At 42.3% G+C, this 19,943-nt stretch overlaps 1 protein-coding gene across 1 annotated transcript in view; it reads left to right on the top strand.

Annotated features, from left to right (window-relative positions):
- LOC122427204 overlaps positions 1 to 19,943 on the top strand; it is a 47,793-nt gene that overhangs the window by 9,506 nt on the left and 18,344 nt on the right. The gene's annotated exons all lie outside the window — the stretch shown is intronic.

The raw sequence follows: 19,943 nt of genomic DNA on the forward strand, positions 1-19,943 counted from the left end.
AATTAATTAAATTAAGTGCTTAGCTCATTGGTTTTAAATTACTTAACCGAGATAAGTTGTAAAGCTACAAATTTACAATGAATTCAGACTTTGTGTTAGCTCATTAATTTTAGTCTGGTAGAGTGCTAAAAATTCCCCTTATTTTAAAGCTTTTCTTGGACATAATATTGAATTTCAATCTTAATCTACTCTTATATTTAAAGGTTAAGAACATATTTTTCATTTACCAAGCATTTAATATTTTTTGTTTAAATTTTTGTAACTAGACAGATCATTTTTATTCACACTATAATGATTATAAACTTTCACTTTTAAAAATTAATATTATTTTCTCTGAAAAGCTATATTTGATTATTTTAATGGTAATAATATGCAGAAGTGCAATTCTCTTTTAGGAGTTAAAAGTTTACATTGTTTTTACTAATTCAAAACTATTGACAAAATTAAGTGTTTTAAATATGAGTTATTTTCTGATAATTTGTTTACATGATAAACATCATTTATCAAGGACATGTGAAGTTATCATGACTGATTTACATGATTTCTAGATTCTTTACTTAGAGCAATTGCTACTTGTTTTTGCTTTCATTAGTTTAACAATATACTTTTTGTCTCCTTTGTTATCATTCATAAGCATAATGTCCTTTCCTATATTTATGAGCCCCTTTCAGTTTTCTAGACACTTTTGTAAATTATGCTTTTACTATGCTTTCATTTCCATTTCTATGATTAGGAAATGTATCTTCTTATTTTCTGCAAACAAATATGATGAACAGATTCTATGATGTGGACAATTCTTAAATTAGGTAAACTATAAAGCAACATAAACTTTATAAATTGACAATACTATTCTTATAATAATGTAGTTTAGAATACATTTTATGATAATAGAAATATAAGTGATGTTATTACACATGTGCATTATGTTATATAATCTATAGGCCATATGAAATATTTCGACCATTTTCATTTTCCTAACTGCTCCTTGTTATATTAGTGCATACCACATTTTATGTAAAATGGAGTCTAAAGTAATTTAAAATATAATATACTTTTTTACAGTGTCATGCCAAAATGCTATTTAATAAAAGTATGATACAGAGAAAAATGCCAAAAACATAAATAGCTGCCTTTACTGTCAAATAATTGATAAAGAGAATGATGATAATATATTTTGTTAAGTATTTCCCATCTACCAGCCAATACTCAAAGGGTTTTAGATATACAGTGAAAAGAGTTTTTCTTCACAAGATAACTTTCAGGTAAATAATAGCAACATCTACATGTTAATTTCAGGTGATGGAAGGCCATCCTCCTAATTGTTCAGTCAAAGACTTAAAAGGAATCCTGAAATTTTCTCTTTATCTCACACACCTCACATTCAATCTATCAAGATAGTATATAGATTCAAAATATAAGGTATATTTGAAGTCTGACTACTTCTCAACATTTTTTCTGCTACCTACACTGGTTCAAAGAACCATCAGAGTCTTAGAATTATTGCTGCGGTCTCTGGGCTTGTCTGCTTGGCCTTGTCCCTCTTGAATTTAAATGCCAATGTAAGAGCCAGAGAGATCATACTATTAAAGAGTAAGTTGGAATATATTACTTTATTCAATAATCCTACAAGTCTCATCTCACTAAGAGTAAAAAGGAAAATCTTCATAAGATCCCACTAGTCCATAAAAACATTGCATCCACTCCTAATCTCCATGAACTCATTCCTTACTATTGTATCAATTATATTCACTTTCATTTAACCACATGGCATCCTAACTCTTCTGCATATACTAATCCTGATACTACCTGGGATTTTTCCATTTTTGCTTCATTCAGAAATTCCTCTTCATAGACAACTGCATTTTTCCCCTTATTCTGTTGAATAAAAACATCCTTGCCACTTTATTTACAATTGTACCTGTTCTCTATTCCCTTTCATGTTTCGTTTGTTTCCCATACCAAGTATCTACATCTGACTATTAATAATATTTTGTTAGAGCAGTTTTGCATTTTTTTCTTGTCTGCTCCTCCCCCCCCCACCCCACACTGTCATATAAACTTAATCAGTTCAGGATTCTTTCTTGCTTTGCTCAACATTGTATCCCCAGCATTAGATCTGTGCCTCAAAATGTATCTGAAGGTTGCAATTTACAGATGAGGAAACTGCAGAGCAGAAAGAGTAAATAGTGGTCCACAGTCACTCCACAAGTTAAAGAACAAGCTCACATTTGAACCCTATTGTTCAAATTAACATATTAACTCTATTGTTAATATGCTTTATCACCACTCTCTGACTGGATTTTTTTTAAACAAAATTGTACTATGATTATCAGAGTTGAAAAAGTAGAATTCGTAGCTATGTTAAAGAAAACATTAAAGAAAATACCGGGTGCTGTTGAAAGATGTATGTTGCTGGCAGACATTCTCTGGAAATGCTGATTGAAGACAGTGTAGTTTTGACATTACTAGCTGTGGAAACATACAGTTACAGTCCTATTCACAGAAGAAAAAATTTTGTAAAATAAAGAACAGTTTATCCCTCAAAAGTATTATTCTTAAAAAAATCTGTAATAGTCAGGGAACAGGCTATGCTGGTGTAAGAGTGGGATTCAGAAACAGAGTGGCTCAATAAAGAAAAAAAATATCCTCAGTTGCAAACTTCTAGATGTTAACTGGTTAGGGTGTCTGGATGACTCTTTTTCACAGAATAATCCTGGAATTTACATTTCTTTTATATTTTTGATTGGTTAGCTCCCAAATGTTGCCCTCTTCTGCATTGTTGAAAGTATTGATTATTTTTTTTTTTTAAGTATTGGTAGAATTTACCAGTAAAAACATCTGTGCCTGGGTCTACTCTTCAGTATCTATCCAAGCTAACTGAAAGCATGGATTTCACTTAAGCAAATGTGTGAAAATGTTCATAAGCAGTATGAATGACAGCTATAGAATAGAAACAACTCAAATGGCCATCAGAAGATGATGAATAAATAAAGTGTGATATAGCCATTCAATAGAACAAAGTATGGCAATAAAGAAAAAATAAAATGAGTATACATGTTACACTCAGCTAGAGCCAGACATCCTGGAATGTGAAGTCAAGTGGGCCATGGGAAACATCACTATGGACAAAGCTGGTGGAGGTGATGGAATTCCAGTTGAGCTATTTCAAATCATGAAAGATGATGCTTTGAAAGTGCTACACTCAATTTGTCAGCAAATTTGGAAAACTCAGCAGTGGCCACAGAAATGGCAAATGTCGGTTTTCATTCTAATCGCAAAGAAAGGCAATGCCAAAGAATGCTCAAACTACCGCATAATTGCACTCATCTCACACGCTAGTAAAGTAATACTCAAAATTCTCCAAGCCAGGCTTCAACAATACATGAACCCTGAACATCCAGGTGTTCAAGCTGATTTTAGAAAAGGCAGAGGAACCAGAGATCAAATTGCCAACATCTGCTGGATCATCAAAAAAGCAAGAGAGTTCCAGAAAAAACAAAACAAAACAAAACAAAAACAAAACATCTATTTCTGCTTTATTGATCATGCCAAAACCTTTGACTGCGTGGATCACAATAAACTGTGGAAAATTCTGAAAGAGATGGGAATATCAGACCACCTGACTTACCTCTTGAGAAATCTATATGCAGGTCAGGAAGCAACAGTTAGTACTGGACATGGACCAACAGACTGGTTCCAAATAGGTAAAGGAGTACATCAAGGCTGTATATTGTCACCCTGCTTATTTAACTTATATGCAGAGTACATCATGAGAAATGCTGGGCTGGAAGAAGCACAAGCTAAAATCAAGATTGCCGGGAGAAATGTCAATAACCTCAGATATGCAGATGACACACCCTTACAGAAGAAAGCAAAGAAGAACTAAAGAGCCTCTTGATAAAAGTGAAAGAGGAGAGTGGAAAAGTTGGCTTAAAGTTCAACATTCAGAAAACTAAGGTCATGGCTTCCGATACCATCACTTCATGGCAAATAGATGGGAAACAGTGGCTGACTTTATTTTTCTGGGCTCCAAAATCACTGCAGATGGAGATTTCAGCCATGAAATTTAAAAAATGCTTACTCCTTGGAAGGAAAGTTATGACCAGCCTAGATGGCATATTAAAAAGGAGAGACATTACTTTGTCAACAAAGATCTGTCTAGTCAAGGCTATGGTTTTTCTAGTGGTCATGTATGGATGTGAGAGTTGGACTATAAAGAAAGCTGAGCACCTAAGAAATGATGCTTTTGAACTGTGGTGTTGGAGAAGACTCAGGAAAGTCCCTTGGACTGCAAGGAGATCCAACCAGTCCATTCTAAAGAAGATCAGTCCTGGGTGTTCATTGTAAGGACTGATGCTGAAGCTGGAACTCCAATATTTTGGCCACCTGATGGGAAGATCTGACTCATTTGTAAAGACCCTGATGCTGGGAAAGATTGAGGGCAGGAGGAGAAGGGGATGACAGAGGATGAGATGGTTGGATGGCATCACCGACTCGATGGACATGTGTTTGATTGGACTCTGGGAGTTGGTGGTGGACAGGGAGGCCTGGCGTGCTGTGGATCATGGGGTCACAAAGAGTCAGACACGACTGAGTGACTGAACTGAACTGATACATGTTACATCATAGGTTAACTTTGAAACCTTTATTTTAAGGAAATACTTTAGTCACAAGACACAACATACTGTATGAAGCAATTCACGTGAAATCTTTAGAATAGGCAAATGAAAGAATATTTAAAACTTCCTATGAATGGATATAATGTGTTCTGTGTAAGTCAATAAATGATCATTTTAAAGAATTGATTAAAGTCAAAATGTCTCTATTTATTATGTGAATTTTTATACAATTTAAAGCAAAAATTCAAAATTTGTGTTTAGTTTTATCTTATCTTGCCATAAATCTGAATTTTATTTCACACTTGTTTTAGTAGAACTAACTTTTGGTGACTAAATTTGCCCCTTCAAATTTCAAAAATGATACAATAAATGCAAAAGTAACTCCTTTATCCAAACCAACAAATTATCTCCTGAAATTCTGGAGTATGAGCTGAGTTTCCTGTAAGGGTCACTTTTAAATCTGTATAAAGTAGGTTTAATTTGCATGAGTTAATAAAGGATTCACAAGAATATTTTAATCTGATCCTCTGTTATTCCTTCAGTCTTTTTTTGTTTCCTCGTGTTGGATGAATAATATTTAAGAAAGTTCTTAATATTTGAGGAAGGCTTCACTAGAACAAAGTTGATTATGGGCTATCAGTCAATGCATAGTACGTGAAATTACGGGTTTTACAAAAGACTAATATAACATTGATCATAATATGTTAAGTAATTTTAGCATAAAATGAAAATGGATGTTGATAATGCATTCTGATATTAATTATGAAAATCTGAACGTATACAAATAAGCATTCTATGAACAAAATGTAATTGGGAGAAGTTTATCAAAATGTGACAAAATTTTGGTAATTTTCATGTTATTCTTTGAATTTTGTTGTAGTCTCATCTTGCTTCTAATGAACATATTAAGTTCTATGATAGTGCCACATGTTTAACTATAAAAGTTTCATTGTAAAAAAAATATGTCATATCACCCTTGCTTGCTTCAATGTTAGATTAATTAAGAATTTCTCTAGAAATAGTTTCTCTACCATTCCAGGTATAAATTTAGCAAATCACAAAGGACAACCAAACCATCAAGCTCTTCATTGTTGGTTGCTAAGGAAGAGACAACTAGCTTCTCAAAACATAGCACAACTGCATTTAGTCATTGAACTTTTGTACTTGGAGACATTCCGATAAATCTTCCTTGGTAATTAGGATGACCAAATGTTACATTATTATCTATGCCCAGTCCATTAAAAGTGAAAGTGAAAGTCACTCAGTTGTGTCCTACTCTTTGAGACCCCGTGGACTATACAGTCCATGGAATTCTCCAGGCCAGAATATTGGAGTGGGTAGACTTTCCCCTTTCCAGGAGATCTTCCCAACCCAGGAATTGAACCCAGGTCTCCCTCATTTTGGGCAGATTCTTTACCAGTTGAGCCACAAGGGAAGCCAAAGCATACTGGAGTGGGTAGCCTATCTCTTCTCCAGAGGATCTTCCCAACCCAGGAGTTGAAGTGAGGTCTTCTGCATTGCAGGCAGATTCTTTACCAACTAAGCTGTGAGGAAAGCCCTGTCTATGAAGTATCCTTGGTTTATCAGGATGAGAATCAAGGCATATTCTGTTGTTCTGCTTATATATTTACACAATGGATCCCTAATATTCACTTCAGACACAACTTCCTGGAAAATTTACATCTGAAATTATATTTACAGGAGCTGAACACAATTTCTAGGTTTGCTTAGTTTTCTTTTTGAATAAAATAAAATGAATGCACTAAAATTTAAAATGAACTCATCTCCAAAAAAAAAAAAAAAGCCAAAACAATTTTTTTTTTTTTTAACTGAAATGGTCTTCATATTCTCTGTGTGAACACAAATTGAGACTGATTTAATTCTAGACAGATAAAACTTGGAAGATTTTTTTTTTTTTAAACCAATTTTGACTCCTGGTAAGTACCGTCCCATCAAACAAACAATGAAATAAAAAAGTGGGCCAAAGAACTAAACAGGCACTTCTCCAAAGAAGGCATACAGATGGATAATAAACACATGAAAAGATGCTCTGCATCACTCATTACTAGAGAAATGGAAATCAAAACCACAGTGAGATACCATCTCATGCTGGTCAGAATGGCTGCCATCAAAAGTCTGCAAACAATAAATTCTAGAGAAGGTGTGGATAAGAGGAAACTCTCTTACATTGGTGGTGGGAATGAAAACTGGTCCAGACATTATGGAGAACAGTGTGGAAATTTCTTTAAAAACTGGAAATAAGACTGACATATGACCCAGAAATCCCACTGCTGAGCATACACACCAAGGAAACCAGAATTGAAAGAGACACATGTGCCCCAATGCACATTGCATCACTGTTTACAGTAGCTAGGACTTGGAAGCAACCTAAATGTCCATCGGCAGACAAATGGATAAGGAAAGTATGGAATATTACTCAGATACAAAAAAGGGCACATTTGAGTCAATTCTAATGAGGTGGACAAAAATGGAGCCTATTATACAGAGTGAAGTAAGTCAGAAAGAGAAATACCAATACAATATCTTCAGTTCAGTTCAGTCACTCAGTTATGTCCAACTCTTCGTGACCCCATGGACCACAGCACGCCAGGCTTCCCTGTCCATCACCAACCTGCAGAGTTTACTCAAACTCAGGTCCATTGAGTCACTGATGACATCCAACAATCTCATCCTCTGTCATCCCCTTCTCCTCCCGCCTTCAATCTTTCCCAGCATTAGGGTCTTTTCAAATGAATCAGCTCTTCTCATAAGATGGCCAAAGTATTGGAGTTTCAGCTTCAGCATCAGTCCTTCAAATGAATATTCAGGACTGGTTTCCTTTAGGATGGACTGGTTGGATCTCCTTGCAGTCCAAGGAACTCTCGAGAGTCTTCTCCAAGACCACCGTTCAAAAGCATCAATTCTTTGGTGCCCAACTTTCTTCATAGTCCAACTCTCACATCTATACATGACTACAGGAAAAGCCATAGCTTTGACTAGACAGACTTTTGCTGGAAAAGTAAAGTCTCTGCTTTTTAATATGCCATCTGGGGTGGTCATAGTTTTTCTTCCTAGGAGCAAACGTCTCTTAATTTCATGGCTGCAATCACCATCTGCAGTGATTTTGGAGCCCAAGAAAATAGTCTGTCACTGTTTCCGTTGTTTACCATCTATTTGCCATGAAGTGATTAGACTGGATGACATGATCTTAGTTTTCCGAATGTTGAGTTTTAAGCCAACATTTTCACTCTCCTCTTTCACTTTGCTCAAGAGACCATTTAGTTCTTCTCTGCTTTCTTCCATAAGGGTGGTGTCATCCACAAATCTGAAGTTATTGATATTTATCCCAGCAATCTTGATTCCAGCTTGTGGTTCATAGAGCCCAGTGTTTCTCATGATGTACTTGACACATAAGTTAAACAAGCAGGGTCACAATATGTACTTGTGTACTTGATGTACTCCTTTCCCTATTTGAAAGCAGTCTGTTATTCCATGTCCGGTTTTTGCTGTTGCTTCCTGACCTGCATACAGATTTCTCAAGAGGCAGGTCAGGTGGTCTGGGATTCCCATGTCCTGAAAAATTTTCCCATAGTTTGTTGTGATCCACACAGTCAAAGGCTTTAGCAGAGTCAATAAAGCAGAGGCAGATGTTTTTCTGAAACTCTCTTGCTTTTCTGACCATCCAACAGATGTTGGCAATTTTATCTCTGGTTCCTCTGCCTTTTCTAAAACTAGCTTGAACATCTGGAATTTCATGGTTCATGCACTGCTGAAGCCTGGCTTGGAGAATTTTGAGCATTACTTTGCTAGCATGTAAGATGTATGCAATTATGCAGTAGCTTGAACATTTTTGGTACTGCCTTTCTTTAGGATTGGAATTAAAACTGACCTTTGCCATTCCTGTGGCCACTGCTGAGTTTTCCAAATTTGTTGGCATATTGAGTGTGGCACTTTCACAGCATCATCTTTTAGGATTTGAAATAGCTCATCTGGAATTCTATCACCTCCACTAGCTTTGTTCATAGTGATGCTTCCCAAGGCCCTCCTGACTTTGCATTCCAGGATGTCTGGCTCTAGGTGGGTGATCACACCACCGTGAATATCTTGTTTGTACAGTTCTGTGTATTCTTGCCACCTCTTCTTATAGCTTCTGTTTCTGTTAGGTCCATACCATTTCTGTCCTTTATTGTCCTCATCTTTGCATAAAATGTTCCCTTGGTATCTCTAATAGGTAAAATAGATGACCAGGGCAAGTTCTATGCATGGAACAGGGCACTCATAGTCAGTGTTCTGTGACAACCCATAGGGATGTGGTGGGGACTTCAGGATGGGGGAACACATGTGAACCTGTGGCTGATTCATGTCAATGTATGACAAAACAAACAAACCAAAAACACCACAATATTGTAAAGTAGCTATCTTCCAATTAAAATAGATAAATACTTTTTTAAAGAATGCCTTCTTAAATAAACAATGCATAGACATAAAGGAAAACAATAGAATGGGAAATAAGAGAGATATCTTCAAGAAAATTGGAGAAATCAAGTGAATATTTCATGCAATGACAGGCATGATAAAGGACAGCAATGGTAAGGACCTAACAGAAGGAGAACAGATTAAGAAGGTGCAAGATACACGGAAGAGTTATACAAAAATAGTATCAATGACCCTGATAACCATGATGTTGTGGTCACTCACATAGAGCCAGATTTCCTGGCATATGCAGTTAAGTGGGTCTTAGGAAGCATTACTACAAACAAAGTTAGTGGAACTGATAGATTGCCAGCTGAGTTATTTCAAATCTAAAAGATACTGCTGCTAAAGTGCTGCACTCAATATGCCAGTAATTTGGAGTACTCAGCAGTGGCCACAGGACTGGAAAAGGTCAATTTTCTATCCAATCTCAAAGAGGGGCAAGACCAAAGATTGCCCCAACTACCATACAATTTCTCTTATTTCACATGCAAATAAGTGTATGCTCAAAATCCTTCAAATTAGGTTTCAGCAGTATATGAACCAAGAACTTCCAGTTGTAAATCTGGGTTGAAAAAAGATAGAGGAATGAGAGATTAAATTGCAACATTCATTGGCTCATAGAGAAAGCAAGGAAATTCCAGAAAAAAAATCTGCTCCATTGACTATACAAAAGCCTTTGACTGTGTGGATCACAACCAACTGTGGAAAATCCTCAAAGAGATGGGAATACAAGGCCACCTTTCTGTCTCCTCCTGAGAAACCTGTATGCAGGTCAAGAAGCAAGAGTTGAATCAGACATGGAACAACTAACTGGTTCAAACTGTGAAAGGAGAACAACAAGGTTGTATTAATATATTGTCACCTTACTTTTTAAACTCTTATGCAGAGTACTTAAAGCAAAATTTTGGGCTGGATGAATCACAAGCTAGAATCAAGATTCTGGAGAGAAATATCAACAACTTCAAGTATGCAAATGATACCACTCCAATGACAGAAAGTGAAGAGGAGATAAAGAGCCTCTTGATGAAGGTAAAAGAGGGGAGTGAAAATGACGGCTTGAAACACAAACTAAGATCATGGCATCCAGTCCCATCACTTCATGCAAATAGAAAGGATAATTGGAAACAGTGAGAGATTTTATATTTTGGCCTCCAAAATTACTGCAGACAATGAATGCAGCCATGAAATTAAAAGACACTTGCTACTTGGAAGGAAAGCTATGATAAAACTAAACAGTAAATTAAAAAACAATAACATCACTTTGCCAACAAAGGTCCATATTGTGAAAGCTATAGTTTTTCCAGTAGCCTTGTAGAGATGTGGGAGTTGGACCGTAAAGAAGGCTGAGTGCTAAACAATTGATGTTTTCAAATTGTGATGCTGGAGAAGCCTCTTGAGAGTCCCTTGGACTGCATCATCAAACCAATCAATTCTAAAGGAAATTAACCCTGAATATTCATTGGAAGGACTGATGCTGAAGCTGAAGCTCTGTGATGCTGGTAACCATTGAGGGCAAAATGAGAAGGTCGTGGCAGAGGATGAGATGGTTAGAGAGCATCATGGACTCAGTGGGCATACATTTGAGTAAACTCCTGAAAAAAGTAAAGGACAGTGTATCCTGGCCTGCAGAAGTCCATGGGGGTCCCAAGGAGTTGGACACGACTTAGTGACTGAACAACAACAGCAACATTATGTAATATTGCAATGGAAAGAACAATACATGTTATATTAGAACTATTCTTTTACCATTGTTTATTACAAATCTAGCATTTTATTAATACATTTATTTGGAATTAATTATAAATAGCAGTGTAATATTCTGAAAATGATCTCTGGAGTCAATCTACTTTGGTCAAATTACAGAGCAACATTAAGTAATTTTAACTCTGGATAAGTTACCTAAATTCTCTTTTCCCTTTTTCCCATATGAAAAATGTGGTTAATAGTACTATGATATAAACTCATGGATATAAAGTGCACTAATAGTAAGAAGCATTTAGAAGAGTGTTCAGGCTTATTCTAAACATTCAATATACTACATTTTACTATATTGTATCCAAATATTCCAGGAACTGGAAAAAGATTATATCCAAATATTTCTGATGCTGTGAGTGAAGGCCCGTTTGAAGGGCTTAGCCCAGGAGGGTCCCCAATCATGCCAATCACACTGCCACTGCTTGCTTCCTCATTGGCAGTCCTGCTCTCAGCCAGGAATGTCTGTGCAAGGATTGCAAAGGAAACGGGCATTTCACGGCCCTCTCACTAGAACTTTGCTGCTCTGAGCAGAACTGGAGGTCTCCTGTTGTATCAGCAAGCTTCTTGCTTCAAATAGAGGCTGGCAAGCACACGGCAGCTTGCTGTCTCTTCTTCCCCAAAGGAGGCTGGCTTTTCCCGCATCCTGTGAATTTCCTGTCCCAGGCTCCTGGAAAAGAGCTTCTTAGAGTTCCTTTCTGAAGGGCACTTATCCCTGAGCCTGGGCTACTAGGGAGTAGCTCCAGTCTCAAAAGGAAAGGTAGAGCCACATGCACACATCCCGTGCGACCCTTTTGCTCTGTAGGAGAGGTCTACTGAGCCAGGGTCTCTCTGGAAATTTCTGGGCTCTGATGGGAACACACACTGTCTGTCAACCTGTGTACCCAACTTAGGGGCCCCAGGGCTACTGATTCTCTCGAGTGGGCCTTCAAGTGGTTCAGATTGGCAAGAGCTTGCACATCCACCCAACTGCACTTTTCCAACCAGTCACAGAGCCAGCGTTGTTCCACCCATTGGCAGGCTGGAAGGAAGAGGGCCAAAGCCCTTCCCCAGTGGGATTTAGGACCTACTTTGAGAGGAAAGGCCCCTTTGAAGACCTGAGCCCAGGAGGGCACCCAATCATGCCAAACACACTCCCGCTGCTTCCTCATTGGCAGTACTGCTCTCAGCCGGGAATGTCTGTGCAAGGATTGCAACGGAAACGGGATTTTCATGGCCCTCTCACTTGAACTTTGGTGTTCTGAGCAGAGCTGGATCTCTCCCATTGTAGCAGCGAACTTCTTGCTTCAAATCGAGGCTGGAAAACACACCGCAGCTTGCTGTCTCTTCTTCCCTGAAGGAGGCTCGCTTTTCCCGCATCATGCGAATTTCCTGTCCCAGGCGCCTGGAAAAGCGCTTCTTAGAGTTCCTTTCTGAAGGGCACTTTTCCCTGAGCTTGGGGTAAAAGGGAGTAGCCCCACTCAGAAATGGGAAGTATCAGCCACATGCACACATCTCTGGCGTCCACTTTGCTCTGGAGGAGAACTCTAGTGAGACAAGGTCTGTCCGGAAATTCTTGGCTTTAACGGGAAAACACCCAGTTTCAGGAACTGCATACCAGACCTAGGGGCTACAAGAAACCCATTTTGCTCCACTGGGACCTAAAGTGCTGCATAATAGAAGAGCTTGAAAATCCATACCACTGCTCCCTTCCGATGTTCGCAGAGCTAGCTTTGCTCCCACCTTAGTCAGTGTGGAAAGACAGGGCCAAATCCGCTCCCCAGAGGTCCTTGTGGCCTACATATGAGTGAAGGCCCCTTTGAAGGGCTTAACCCAGGAGGGCCCCCAATCATGCCAATCACACTCCCGCTGCTTGCTTCCTCATTGGCAGTACTGCTCTCAGCAGAGAATGTCTCTGCAAGGATTGCAAAGAAAATGGGATTTTCATGGCCCTCTCACTTGAACTTTGGTGCTCTGAGCAGAGCTGGAGGTCTCCCATTCTATCAACAAGTTTCTTGCTTCAAATAGATGCTGGTAAACACACAGCAGCTTGCTGTTTCTTCTTCCCGGAAGGAGGCTGACTTTTCCTGCATCCTGTGAACTTCCTGTCCCAGGCTCCTGGAAAAGTGCTTCCTAGAGTTCCTTTCTGAAGGGCACTTATCCCTGAGTCTGGACTACTAGGGAGTAGCTCCAGTCTCAAAAGGAATCTATAGCCACATGCACATATCTCTTACATCCCTTTTGCTCTGTAGGAGAGGTCTATTGAGCCAGGGTCTCTCTGGAAATTTCTCGGCTCTGAAGGGAACACACCATGTATATTAAACTGTATACATGGCCTAGGGGCCCCGGGGCGACTGATTCTCTCGAGTGGGCCTTCAAGTGGTTCAGATTGGCAAGAGCTTGCACATCCACCCAACTGCTCTTTTCCAACCTGTCACAGAGCCAGCATTGTTCCACCCATTGGCAGGCTGGAAGGAAGAGGGCCAAAGCCCTTCCCCAGTGGGATTTGGGACCTACTTCTAGAGGAAAGGCCCCTTTGAAGAGCTGAGCCCAGGAGGGCACCCAATCATGCCAAACACACTCCCACTGCTTTCTTCCTCATTGGCAGTACTGCTCTCAGCCGGGAATGTCTGTGCAAGAATTGCAAAGAAACGGGATTTTCACGGCCCTCTCTCTTGAACTTTGGTGCTCTGAGCAGAGCTGAAGATCTCCCATTGTAGCAGCGAACTTCTTGCTTCAAATCGAGGCTGGCAAACACACCACAGTTTGCTGTCTCTTCTTCCCTGAAGGAGGCTCGCTTTTCCCGCATCATGCAAATTTCCTGTCCCAGGCGCCTGGAAAAGCGCTTCTTAGAGTTCCTTTCTGAAGGGCACTTTTCCCTGAGCTTGGGGTAATAGGGAGTAGCCCCACTCGGAAATGGGAAGTATCAGCCACATGCACACATCTCTGGCGTCCACTTTGCTCTGGAGTGAGACAAGATCTGTCCAGAAATTCTTGGCTTTAATGGGAAAACACCCAGTTTCAGGAACTGCATACCAGACCTAGGGGCTACAAGAAACCCATTTTGCTCCACTGAGGAGTAAAGTGCTGCATAATAGAAGAGCTTGAAAATCCATATCACTGCTCCCTTCTGATGTTCGCAGAGCTAGCTTTGCTCCCACCTTAGTCAGTGTGGGAAGACAGGGCCAAATCCGCTCCCCAGAGGTCTTTATGGGCTACATATGAGTGAAGGCCCCTTTGAAGGGCTTAACCCAGGAGGGCACCCAATCATGCCAATCACACTGCCGCTGTTGCTTCCTCATTGGCAGTCCTGCTCTCAGCCAGGAATGTTTGTGCAAGGATTGCAAAGGAAACGGGCATTTCACGGCCCTCTCACTAGAACACTGGTGCTCTGAGCAGAGCTGGAGGTCTCCCATTCTATCAGCAAGCTTCTTGCTTCAAATCGAGGCTGGAAAACACACTGCAGCTTGCTGTCTCTTCTTCCCTGAAGGAGGCTCGCTTTTCCCACATCATGCGAATTTCCTGTCCCAGGCGCCTGGAAAAGCGCTTCTTAGAGTTCCTTTCTGAAGGGCACTTATCCATGAGATTGGGGTAATAGGGAGTAGCCCCACTCGGAAATGGGAAGGAACAGCCACATGCACACATCTCTGGTGTCCACTTTCCTCTGGAGGAGAGCTCTAGTGAGACAAGGTCTGTCCAGAAATTCTTGGCTTTAACGGGAAACACCCAGTTTCAGGAACTGCATACCAGACCTAGGGGCTACAAGAAACCCATTTTGCTCCACTGGGACCTAAAGTGCTGCATAATAGAAGAGCTTGCAAATACATACCACAGCTCCCTTCAGACATTTGCAGAGCCTGCTTTGCTCCAACCTTTGTCAGTGTGGAAAGACAGGGCCAAAGCCGCTCCCCAGAGGTACTTGTGGGCTACATATGAGTAAAGGCCCCTTTGAAGGGCTTACCCCAGGAGGGTCCCCAGTCATGCCAATCACACTGCCACTGCTTGCTTCCTCATTGGCAGTACTGCTCTCCGCCGAGAATGACTGTGCAAGGATTTCGGTGGTAAAGGTTCATCTCGCAGTGAGGGGAAAGTGTGAGTGGAACATCGGAATTCCTCTCCAGTCGAAGAATGAGAATCAGCCCTCATCTCGAGACCATATGGGGTACATGGTGTCTTCTGGCGTGGCTGTCTTGACCTCGGTGTTCCTCTAGTCTTTCTACTTTGTTTTCGGGAAATGTCTGTAGTTGCCTAAAAGAAGTCATGCCTCCTGACGTGTTTGATGGGGAATATGTAATGGTTCTTTTGCGAGTGCAGGAGAATCGAGCCTCATCTCGCAGTGAGGGGGAACTCTCATGGTTTTTCTCCAGTTGCGGCAGGAACCTGGGGATTCCTCTCAAGTTATGATGGGGATGGCCCTTAAAAACTCATTTTTTTTCAGCGACGTCAGGTCTCCTGTTGAGTTGTGAGGGACACTTCGGGATTCTCCTCGAGTCTTGGCAGGGCAACAGGGACGCCTTTCCAGTTGAGGCGGGAGACCCAGTGTCCCTTTCCAGTTGCCACAGGGATGTTGAGATTCCTATCGATTTTCTAGAGGAGTCAGGCATCATCTCCTTTTGAAGTAGGGAACTCCGCATTCCTCTTGAGTTGTCAAAGGGGTGTGAGGCCTGCTGTGGTGATGAGGCTGGGAACTAGGGCTCTTTCTAGGGTCTCAACAGGGGATTCAGACACCGCTTCATGTCGTGAGAGGAAACACGGGCTTGTATTTGAGTAACTGCAGGGAACTAAGACTTTACCTCAAGCAAGGGGAACTCGGTGTCCATTCCACTTGGGACAGCAAACTCAGGGTCCCACCCACATACCTATAGCTGAGAGAAGCCTCCTATTGAGTTGCAAATGGAGAGTCGGCATTACTCTCGAAGTGAAGGAAGGGAATCGGCCCTCATCTCGAGATGATTTGGGGTACACGGTGCCATTTCAAGTGGCGGCAGTGACCTCAGGGTTCATCTAAACTTGTGACCATGTTCTTGGGGACTCTCTGGAGTTCCATAAAGGAAGTCAAGATCCTTTCTTGTTTGATGTGGAACACGGAATTGCTCTAGAGGCAATGCAGGGGAATCAGGCATCATCTTGCTTTGAAGGTGGAATCTTGTGGTTTTACTTGAGTTGCAGCTGGAAACTCTTGGTTCCTCAAGAGTTACTACAGGAGCGGCTGTGAACCTCTCATGGTTTGTCAGGGACATCAGGCCTCCTTTCTAGTTGCCAGGGACACATTGGGATACTTCTCGAGTCGTGGCAGGGGAATCGAGATACCTCTCGAGGTGAGGCGGGAAATTCAGAGTCTGGTTCCTGTTGCCACAGGGATCTTGGGCTTCATATCCATTTTCAAGGGGAATCCATCTTCGTCTCGTGTTGAGGCATGGAAGACCTCTTTGCTCTCACTTTAGAAATGGGGTGTCAGTCCTCATGTCAACTTGAGGTGGGGATCTCGGGCTTTTTTAGAAGTACTACAGGGGAGTCAGACCTCCCTTAGTGTTGTGAGTGGAAACTCGGAGCTCCATTCAAGTCGTTTCGATGGAATCAGTCCTTCTGTCGAGCTGAGGGGGAATACAATGTCCTTGCGTCTTACAGAAGGAACCTCGGGGTTCTTCTCGAGATTCTCCAGGTGAGACAAGCCACCACTTCCAGTGTGAGTGGAACATCGGCATTCCTCTCGAGTAGAAGAATGAGAATTAGCCCTCATCTCGAGATTGTATGGGGTACACGTAGGACTTCTGGAGTTGCTGTGCTGACTTCTGGGTTCCTCTAGTCTTTCTACAGTGTTTTCTGGAAAAGTCTGGAGTTGCCTAAAAGAAGTCATGCCTCCTGACGTGTTTGATGGGGAATAGGGTGTGGCTCTTTTGCCAATGCAGGAGAATCGGGCCTCATCTCGCGGTGATGGGGAAGTCTCATGGTTTTTCTCAAGTTGCGGCAGGAACTTGGGGTTTCCTCTCAAGTTACGATGGAGATAGCCCTTAAAAACTCGTCAGCGATGTCAGGACTCCTGTCTAGTTGCGAGGGACACCTCGGGATTCTCATCGAGTCTTGGCAGGGCAAAATGGATGCCTCTCTAGTTGAGGCGGGAGAACCAGGGTCCCTTTCCAGTTGCCACAGGGATATTGGGATTCCTTTCGATTTTCAATAGTAGTCAGGCATCATCTCCTTTGAAGCCTGGAACTCCACGTTCCTCTTGAGTTGTCAAAGGGATGTGAGGCCTCCTGTCGAGATGAGGCGGGGAACTAGGGCTTTTTCTAGGGTATCAACAGGGGATTCAGACATCTTTTCATGTTGTGAGATGAAAGAGGAGCTGCATTCAAGTCACTGCAGGGAAATCCGGCCTTATTTCGAGTCAGGGCATCTCGGTGTCCATTCCACTTGAGGCAGCAAACTCAGGGTCCCTCTCACACACCTATAGCTGAGAGAAGCCTCCTGATGAGGTGCAAATGGAAAGTCGGCATTCCTCTCGAGGTGAAGCAAGGGAATCGGCCCTCATCTTGAGATGATTTTGTGTACACGGAGCTGTATCGAGTTGTGGCAGTGAATTCGGGGTCATCTAGACTTTTGACGGTGTTCTTGGGGACTCTCTGGAGTTCCATAAAGGAAGTCAAGCCTCCTTTCGTGTTTGATGCGGAACGCGGGATTGATCTGGAGGCAATGCAGGGGAAATCAGGCATCATCTTGCTTTGAAGGTGGAATTCTGTGGTTTTACTCAAGTTGCGATAAGAAACTCGTGGTTCCTCTCAAGTAACTACGGGGACGACAGTAAACTTCTCCTGGTTTCTCAGGGATGTCAGGCATTCTTTCTCGTTGCCAGAGACACTTTGGGATTCTTCTTGAGTTGTGGCAGGGGGATCAGGACGCATCTCGAGTTGAACCAGAAATTCTAGCGTCCCTTTCCTGTTGCGACAGGCATATTGTGGTTTGTATAAATTTTCAAGGGGAGTCAGGTGTCGTCTTGTGTTGAGGCATGGAAGACCTCTTTGGTCTCAAGTTTGAAACGGGGAGTCAGGCCTCATTTCGAGATGAGGAGGGAAACTCGGGCTATTTCTAGAAGTGCAACAAGGAAGTCAGACCTCCCTTAGTGTCATGAGAGGAAACTCAGAGTTCCATTGAAGTCGTTTCCATGGAATCAGTCCTTCTGTCGAGCTGAGGGGGAACACGATGTCCTTTCGACTTACAGGAGGGACCTCGGGGTTCTTCTCGAGTTTCAACAGGTGAGACAAGACAGCGCTTCTGGTGTGAGTGGAATATTGGGATTCCTCTCCAATCAAAGAATGAGCATTGGCCCTCATCTCGAGATGATTTGGGGTACACGGAGCTCTTCTCGAGTTGCTGCGCTGACCTCGGTGTTCATCTAGACTTGTGACGGTTTGCTCGGGGAATCTCTGGAGTTGCTTAAAGGAAGTCAAGCCTCCTGTCGTGTTTGATGGGGAACGCGGGATGGCTCTGGAGACCATGCAGGGGAATTGGGCCTCATCTCACGGTAAAGGGGAAATCTCATGGTTTTCTTCAAGGTGAGGTGGAAACCTGGGGTTTACTCTCTAGTAATGACGGGGATGGCCTTTAAAAACTCTTGTTTTCTCAGCGACTTCAGGACGCCTGTCTAGTTGCCAGGGACACATCTGGATTTTCCTCCAGTCATGGCAGGGCAAGAGGGACTCCTCTTGAGTTGAGATGGGAGACATTGGGTCCCTTTCCAGTTGCCACAGGGCTGTTGGGATTCCTATCAAATTTCAAAGGCAGTCAGGCATTGTCTCTTGTTGAAGCATGGAACTGCCCATTCCTCTTGATTTGTCTAAGGGGTGAGAGGCTTGCTGTCAAGACGAGGTGGGGAACTAGGGCTTTTTCTAGGGTCTCAACAGGGGATTAAGACCATCCTTTATGTTGTGAGAAGAAACACGAGCTTGCATTCGAGTCACTGCAGGGAAATCAGGACTTACATCGAGTGAGGGGAACTCGGTGTCCATTCCACTTGAGGCAGCAAACTAGGATCCCTCTCATATAACTATAGACGAGAGTAGCCTCCTCTTGAGGTGCGAGTGGAAAATCGGCATTCCTCTCAAGGTGAAGCAAGGGAATTGGCCCTCATCTCGAGATGATTTGGGGTACAGAGAGTTTTTTGGTGTTGCTGTGGTGACCTCAGGGTTCCTCTAGACTTGTGACGGCGTTCTTGGGTACTTTCTGGAGTTCCATTAAGGAAGTCAAGCCTTCTTTAGTGTTTGATGTGGAAAACAGAATTGCTCTAGGGGCAATGCAGGGGAATCAGGCCTCATCTCGCTTTGAGGGTGGAATCTTGTGGTTTTACTCGAGTTGCGGCCGGAAACTCGTGGTTCCTCGCAAGTTACTACGGGGACGGCAGTGAACCTCTCGTGGATTTTCAGGGACGTCAGGCCTCCTTTCCCGTTGCCAGAGACACATTGGGATTCATCTCAAGTTGTGGCAGGGGAATCGGGACTCATCTCGAGTTGACCCGAAATTCTAGCGTCCGTTTCCTGTAACGACAGGCATCTTGTGGTTTGTATCGATTTTCAAGGGGAGTCAGGTGTCGTCTCGTGTTGAGACATGGAAGACCTCTTTGGTCTCAAGTTGGAAATGGGGTGTCTGGTCTCATTTCGAGATGAGGCGAGGAACTCGACCTTTTCTAGAAGTGCAACAAGGGTGTCAGACCTCCCTTAGTGTCACGAAAGGAAACTCGGAGTTTTATTCAAGTCGTTGCCATGGAATCAGTCCTTCTGTCGAGCTGAGGGGGTAGACCATGTCCTTTTGACTTACAGAAGGGTCCTCTGGGTTCTTCTCGAGTTTCAACAGGTGAGACAAGGCAGGGCTTCGGGTGTGAGTGGAACATCGGGATTCCTCTCCAATCGAAGAATGAGAATCGGCCCTCATCTCCAGATGATTTGGGGTACACAGAGCTCTTCTCCAGCTGATGTGCTGAACTCAGTATTCCTCTAGACTTGTGACGGTGTTCTCCGGGAATCTCTGGAGTTGCCTAAAGGAAGTCAAGCCACTTGTCATGTTTGATGTGGAACGCAGGATGGCTCTGGAGCCAATGCAGGGGAATCGGGCCTCATCTCGTGGTAA

The sequence above is a fragment of the Cervus canadensis genome, chromosome 25 (genome assembly GCF_019320065.1).
Source record: "Cervus canadensis isolate Bull #8, Minnesota chromosome 25, ASM1932006v1, whole genome shotgun sequence".
Classification (NCBI taxonomy): Eukaryota; Metazoa; Chordata; class Mammalia; order Artiodactyla; family Cervidae; genus Cervus; species Cervus canadensis.